This window comes from Crocuta crocuta, unplaced genomic scaffold (assembly GCF_008692635.1).
Source record: "Crocuta crocuta isolate KB4526 unplaced genomic scaffold, BGI_CrCroc_1.0 scaffold1300, whole genome shotgun sequence".
NCBI classification, from domain to species: Eukaryota; Metazoa; Chordata; class Mammalia; order Carnivora; family Hyaenidae; genus Crocuta; species Crocuta crocuta.
Window position 1 is genome coordinate 153,011 of NW_027528462.1, and position 7,802 is coordinate 160,812.

The following is a 7,802-nucleotide window of genomic DNA, read 5'->3' on the forward strand; positions in this document are numbered from 1 at the left end:
GTGAGCAACACGGTTTGAACCACAGGGTCCACTCCCACCAGCAGTTGCTTTTGATAAATATTGTAAATGTATTCTCTCCTCCTTGTGGTTTTCACAATGACGTCATCTTCTCTCCAGCTCACTGGATTGTTTAATGTAGTGTCTAACACAAGATTATGTGTGAATCAACTATGTGATTGCAAAGGCTCCTGGTCAACAGTAGGCTAACAGTAGTTAAGTTCTGGGGGAGTCCGAAGTTACTTGTGGATTTTCAGCTGCGTGGGGGTCGGCACCCTAACCCTGCGTTGTTCAAGGGTCGTTTATATTTAATGTTAACATCTCATGAATATTTCTCTGCTAAACGCTGCACTAGCCATTTTCACCTTAGACTGTCTGCTTGGAGCATAATTTCCCCAAGAGTTTTTGTTCAAGTTTGCACGTGGATGTGCCCCAGTTCTCCGAGCAACTCGGTATTTTCGAGTGTTTTGGGTAACCCCACACTGATGGCTGCATTCACATTCCTATGACATGCCTCTAATGGGGTGTCTGACCTCAGCAAGCACCTGTTTCTGCAGAGTAAGTGACATCCACTTGTTTACTGCAATCAGGCCCCTCTTGTTTGGGAAAGAGAACACACAACAAGGCTATATCAGATTCTAAGTACCATGGGTATAAGTGTGAATAACCTTGCTTTCTAAGCTCACCACTGAAGTTATCACACGTGATAGTAAAAGTTGGGAAGTGTGGAAACCATGGAGACCGAAGATGATCTGGGAAACGGGCAGTCGGCCCAGACGCTGCCTGGCCCCGCGGAGCTGACGACCTCCGGACTAAATCTGGAACGTGGAAACCACACACACGAGTGAGCGGGGGCGTGTTCCTTCTTCGATCCTTGGCTGTGAAACCACCACAGTGGCAAGTGGAGGTGAGTGAGCAGGGTGTTCCTGCTGTGTCCGCTTGGCACCTGCTCTCTCTGGGCCTCAGTTTACTCACCTGTAAACTGAGAGGAATTGCCGGTTTTTAAGCCTAAGAACACACAGAACCCAGAAAATCCTTTTTTATTCTTGGGAAATTTTTCCTCGGAAGACAAACCACTAAAAGGGACAGGAGTCACAGCCATTCGGGCTGTGGGGTGGTGGGCAGGCATCTCCCCCTCCACTGCCAACCCGTGTGACCCCGAGTGCTGGAAGAGTCACTAGTCCCCAAGAAAGCATATCCTGAAACCCCTTGATGACCTAAGCAGAGTCGGCTTCCCCAGATGCCCCAGACAGCATGCTGCTCCAGTTTCTGTGTTGTGGCAAATTGCCCTGAGGTGAGTGCCTCAGGCAGGGCCTCTGAGATGCTCACAGCTCCTGTGGGGTGCGCTTCAGGCTGGGCTTGCATGGCACTCCTATCCCTCGTGGGCATCAGGAGAGGTCACGTGGCTGGTCTACTGGCTGGTCTGCAGGATCTGAAATCTCTTCCCTCATGTGTCTGTGCCTCGGCAGGGTGCTGGGGATCCGCCAGCACCATCATCTGCTGTGCCCAGGCCCCTCAAGCACAGCAGTCCTGGGGACCCGGACATCTTACACGGTGGCTGCCTTTCTTAGGGTTCACACCCCAGGAGGTCTCATTTGTGCCCAAGAGATTTTAATTTATGGAGGTGACACCTGATGACATCGAGAGGCCAAAGCATTGAGAGAAGAATTTATTAGGAACGTTTCCGGAGAGGAGGGAGCAGGCCACAGGGGAGCACGGTGTTTGATCAGGAGACAGAAGCCAGCGTGAGGGGACCACACGGCCCTGGCACCTGCTCGGGTTTCCACAGACAAGCTGGGCAGGGCAGCACAAAGAGCTTGGGAGGGTCTCCTGGAACGTTCCGGCTCTGGGCTACAGGACTGGCCCTGGGGTGGTCTAGGGCAGGGAGGGCATTGGCTTGGTGTGTGAGCATCTGGTAAAGGGGTGGTTGGGGCATAGAAGAGAGTTGCACTTGAATGGCACGCTGTCTGGGAATTGGCCAGTCCTGGGCGGGGCTGCCTCTCCGGCCAGCAAGCTGTTTAACATGTCCAAACTCCATAACGTGTAGACAATAGAAAGCATGATTAATCCCCAGGAAAACCTGGGTGAAGCACCGTGTCCTTTTATGGCCCAGTTTGGAGCTGCGATGCAGGAGGCGGGGCAAAGCAGGGGAGACGGAGGCCTGGCCATCCAGGGAGGAGTGGCCAGGCCATGCTGGAAGGTCGGGCAGGCCGACAGCTGGCCCTGGGGCCTCCTTGCAGGAAGGGGCAGCCTTGCATGCATCTCAGGCACGTCCTGCCCAGTTCCCAGAAGGGACAGAGAGGAAGGAGGCCAGTACCCACCCCAGATGACCGCAGCCGCGCAAACAAGCTCTCTGATCCCTGGGTCATTATGGCCGTCGATGTTAACGCACGTGTGGAGTCACAGAGCGAGTCTTCATGACACACATTTAGAGCTGAACCTGAGACGCAGTGCAGACAGCCTCAACCACGCTCGGCAAGGTGCGCTGGTGACCCCTTGTCAGTCACATGCTGAAGCGCCTCGGGGTTTGGTTGAAGGGGTTGCATTTGGAAAAGTTCCTCAGTCCAAAAAAAAAAAAAACTTTTAAGCTACTGCCCCAGAAATGAGATTTTGTAGCCACCAAATGAGACTTTGTAGTCTGCCTTTCCAGGCGGGTGGGGACGGGTGGTGGGCCTGGGTCCCGGACTCGCGGGAGCTGGACACACGTGGCGTGGGCGGCAGCTCCTCACTGGGAGCCCCTCTGCATTGCTTGTTGCCCAACTGCCTCAGACACAGAAGCCACACATCCTTAGAGCATGAGTGCGAGACTGGCTCCCATCCAGCTGGCAGCGGAAAGGAGAGGGACAGCGCAGGCGTGCAGCGCGCCTGCAGGAGGGGAGGCAGATGAAAGGCATTTCCTGCCCTGACTCGGGTCCCTAAGTCAATGAGCTTCAGGCATCTGCCTGGGGACGGTACAGGTGGGCCCTGTGTCCTGGCTCCCAGTTCACAGCTTCTAACACCTGGGGAATCTCACAGTGACAGTGCCTCTTGTTTGCTGAGTGACACAGGTGACAGGCGACAGGGCTGGGGTCAGGACAGGTGACAACCTGGGGCCTGCACCTGGCGTCAGACCCTCCCCTCAGCACAGGCCCCCCACTCCCCCTCCGACCACCCAGCCTGAGGCTCCCCTCCTGTAACGTACTTGGACCGCATGGGGGTTGTGTTGATGTGGGTGTTTGGACCCGGCAGGCCAGGGTGGGCCCTGCAGCTCCATCACGTCCACTACGCCAGGCGATGAAGCTACGCCCTCAGTCCCCAGATGTTTCTTAGGTTGATAGGTTCCTCCTGCCTCTTTCCCAGCTCCCGATTTACTGGGACAGTTTTAGCCAACTCCCTTCTCTTTGCCCGAGGCCACAAGATGCTGGGGTGAAAACCACACGCTGGGATTTACCCATCAGGGAGAACACACCTGGGTGTGTGTGCTGATGGCGGTGGCTGGGGCGCAGGTCTGGCTCACGGCAGTGTCAGCGGTGGGCATGGTGTCTGCGGCATCTCGGAGCCGCGATGGACACACTGCAAAGGCCGTGGTTTTGGAGTGGAACAGGAGGGAGTCTGGTGATGTCAGATGTGTCCCCCAAACTGTGTCAGTCCCAGCTGCGTGGGCAGGCCCGGCCGCCGGAAGTTTCCCCGAGGAAGCGTGTGCAGGGTTGGTGGGGAGGAACACAGTAGGTCTCGCTTGCGCTCTGTCACACATCCGCTGAGCAGGCTGGGAAGGCACCAGGGTGCAGGCGACTTTCCACTGAGGACACGGAACGCATTGATGTCAGGGTGAGTCCACTGGGAGGTGGAGGCCCTGGGGCGGCATCGTCGTCAGTGACACCGCCATTCCTAGAGGAGACCGTGTCTGAGCAGAGGTGACAGCAGGCGGAAGGACGCTGCATGGAGGGAGGTTCAGGACGTGGTCCAGCAAAGCCCAGCTGCATCAGGGCAGTTTCAGGGACGGGGCACACCACCTCCAAATGCCTTCTGGTAGAAAGACTCTCTTGAGCTGGAGGCACATGAGACTGAACAGGTGCGGGAAGGAGCCTTCCCTGAGCTGCGCTTGGGGGAACAGCACCAGCTTTGGGGAACTGCAGGCCCCGAGTCCCCTCGTGGGAAAGCTCTACGGCCGGGAGGAGGGTGAGCGGCGCTGGGATGGGGCTGCGCAGACGAGCGGGTCCCTCGCCCACGGACCTGCCTGCCCACGGTTCACGCTCCCTCGCCCTGGGCCTGTTCCTTCTGCAGAGACACTCCCTGAGCCCCAGGTCGCAAGCGCCCCTCTGAGCGACCGGCCGCCAGTTCCTGCTGTGTGTGCGGCTGCACGTGGTCATAGATGGTGTCTCTTGCTGATTTTTCCTCAGCCTGATTTACAAGACCCTCGTTAGGAAACCTAAGGGGAGAGGAAAAATCTTCCTTTTCTCCATTAGGATTTCCTTCCCACACGGACAATGGGGATTTATTTATTCATCTGCAGTCCAGAGGGAAGAATAGAGCATCGAATGTGGCATCGAGGCACAGGAGGGGGCAGGGTCCACATGGCGGGGTCACAAGGAGATTCCCTACATGTGCCCGTCGGAGTTAAGGAACGTGGGGTCATGGAGGGAGAGTAGCCGCTCGGGCCGGGAGGGGACTGTGGGCACAGAGGACGGGGGCCGTGGGATGGACAGCCTTCCAGTCCCGCTGGGGCTGGATCTGCCCCGGGTGGTCTCAGCTCCGCGCAGGTGCGGCCAGCGCATCTGCAGGACCCACACGCGCACGCTGGGTCGCTCTAGGCCCCTCCAGAAAGGCTGGTTTGGTGAAGGCCGCAGGGGCAGGGCAGGGTAGGGTGGGGTGGTCTGTCCTCAGGGACACCTGGATGAAGCCCACAAGACCTCGTCAGCTCGCTCCAGGGCTGGAAATGAGATGAAATGGATGGTGGGGACTCCTGCTTCATTTGTTTTTCTTTATCATTTCTGCAAGGTTTTGCAAATGAAAGGATCACGTTCTGCTACATTTCAAAGCAGGATTCAAAGGAAAGTTATCTGTAGCCAATAAGGTAAAACAATGAAGCTCTGAGCAGCGTCTTCTGAGAAGCTGTGTAACAGGTGGTCGTCACTGACTGATGTGACGTCTGGGACGTGGTACATAGATGCCTTCATGTGACAGCCCAGTGGGAGGCTGCGTCTCTGTTCTCTCTCCTGGGCCTTAGGGAGCCTGTGCCTGCCTCGGCATTGGCCTGCGTGGGTGATGGGCTGGGTTAGAAAAGGTGACGTGGTTTGTGGGACTCCTGCCCTGTGGGGGCAGGGGGCACGGCCGGCCCAGAGATGCCTGTCCCGGACGAGCCTGCCCTCGCTGCGGCTCTGTGGGCTGGTAGATCCCTTGTTGGCAGCTGGAGGCTCATACCTCACCCAGGAGGAGGCTGGCTGAGGCAGGCATGGAGAGGCTGTCGGCATAGCAAATGGGGAGTCTGAGTACACCGACCGCTGAGGAAGGGCATGCCCCACTGAGGCTACGGGGTTAGGACGTGGGTGACCTGGGGCATCTGGGTGGTTCAGTCGGTTAAGCCTCTGACTTCAGCTCAGATCATGATCTGACGGTTCATGAGTTGGAGCCTCACATTGGGCTCTGTATTGATGGCTGGGAGCCTGGAGCCTGCTTCAAATTCTATGTCTCCCTCTCTCCCTTCTCTTCCCTTGCTTGTGTTCTCTCTCCCCCCTTCCCCCTCTCCCTCTCTCTCTCTCTCTCCCCATCTCCCTCTCTCCCCCTCATCCCCCTCCCTCCCCATCTTCCTCCTCTCTCTCTCCCCCCTCCCTCTCTCAAAAATAAACATTAAAAAATTTAAAATGTGGATGACTGTGTATGTCCGTGAAATGCGTGGACACAGCCCTCACGCAATTCTGCTGCACGTCACCACAGTGCTTTTGCTTCACTTTATTTCATTCTTTTCTGTCTCCACAAAACAAACCTGCTTTGAGCCCAAAGAGAAATCATGCCTGACACACTTCTGGGCCTTCAGGGAGCGGGTTTCTCTGTAGCATAATGTTTCAGAGCATTCATCAGCAACACTCCTCAGTTCCTGACTGTAGCTGTTTTAAGGGCTTTATTTATTTATTTTAGTTATGTTGTGAGAGAAAGAGCGCGAGCGAGCGCTGGCGCACAGCCAAGGAGGCACAGAGAGAGAGGGAGACAGAATCCCAAGTCAGGCTCCTTGGAGAATCCAGCTCCGAGTCTGTTGTGGGGCTTGAGCCCATGAACTGTGAGATCATGACCTGAGCCAAAGTCCAGAGTCGAACGCTCAACTGACAGAGCCACCCAGACACCCCTACTGTTTTAATGGCTTCTATTCACCGTCTCAGATAGTCACGATGGAGAGCCCCACTCAGAATACATAGATGTGCACAAAGTATTATTGTACAATACCGCAATGGTGTGAATCCACTCTGGTTAGGAAAACAAAACCCTACAGTCCAGGCTGGAACGTGTGAACTTTGTAAGTGGTTTTATTCTATGAATGTGAAGTCTTGAGAATAAATGTTGGTTCTGAGTAAGACAAAGTGATAGTCTACTGATCACATACGTACAGGAGAAAACAAACATCAGTGAGTGGCAAAGGGCAAATCTAGGTTTTTTGGTTTTGTAGTGCTTACACTTACGTCTGCTGTGGGGATGCCTTCTGGATGGACCTGCTGCACAGTCTGATGGCAGTTAACATTGTGCATCTTGAATATTATCTCTCGAAGGGGGCTGTGAAGCAGTCTTCAAACTAACTATGAAGACACGTTGTGACCACGAAGCCTGGAAGGTCTGCCTATGGAGAATTTTCCAGAACTTAGGAGAAGGCAGGAAGGAGGCTGACATGTTCCCTAATGTGAGGCCATGCCCAGGGATTGTCTCCGTAGGGGCCCCATGGTCGGGGTTCATTAGCCCAAGTTTTCGGGATGTGGAAGCTTGTTTTTTTCCCCCTAAAGTTACATGTTTCTGTTTCCATCCATGCAGGGCTTTTTTCCATAATAAATGTCCCAATTAGTCCCCAGGCTGGGATCATTTTAGGGGGAGGAGAACACTCCAGTCTCATCTTCGACCCATCCCTCCCTCCCATCCGCCCCTGAAGGAACTTGAAAATAGGGCAGTCACCTGGGGACCAAAGGTCGAAGATTTGAGCCACATGCCCCCCAGAGAACAGCCCCTCCCTCCAGAGTCTCAGCTCAGCCCCGCCTCAGCCCCTGGGCCCAGTTTGTACTCCTTCCTAATTTAAATTAAAATGCACATTTGTCAGGGCACCTGGGGGACTCAGATGGTTAAGCGTCGACTCTTGATTTCAGGTCACGATCTCGTGGTTTGTGAGTTCGAGCCCTACATCAGGCTCTGAGCTGGCAGCATGAAGCCTCTTTGGGATTCTCCTCTCTGCAACTCCCCTCATCATTTTTTTTCTCAAGTAAAACTTAAAAAAATTTTTTTAATGCACATTTGTTATATTTTCCTTATTACAGAAGTAATACATGCTCATATCCAAAATGCAAGAAAAAAGCAGACGAGAACAAAACCAAGTGTAACTTGAGAAAAGTACTGGTCATCAGTAACGCTCTGGGGCATGTGAACTGCCTGGGCAGCTCACTCTCCAGCTCTCCCGCTGTCTCCCCACTCTCTCTCCCAGCCGCAAGTACTATACGTAATTGCTTTGTCTAAATGGATCAGCTGAGTGACTGACTTATTCCAAACCACACACGTGGAACTGGCTGATGGTGTACCCACCTGAGGAGGGTAGGATTGTCTGGTGTGTCCTGGGCCCCTCTGCTTATGTAATAGAG

The 7,802-nt window shown here is 54.5% G+C and overlaps 1 long non-coding RNA gene across 1 annotated transcript; it reads left to right on the forward strand.

Moving 5' to 3' along the window:
- The first annotated feature begins 691 nt into the window (after positions 1 to 691).
- LOC144223815 (uncharacterized) lies at positions 692 to 7,405 on the forward strand. The gene is made up of 3 exons (XR_013332841.1): positions 692 to 904; positions 6,735 to 6,862; positions 7,317 to 7,405. It is a non-coding gene; the product is annotated as an uncharacterized LOC144223815 (long non-coding RNA).
- Positions 7,406 to 7,802: the final 397 nt, after the last annotated feature.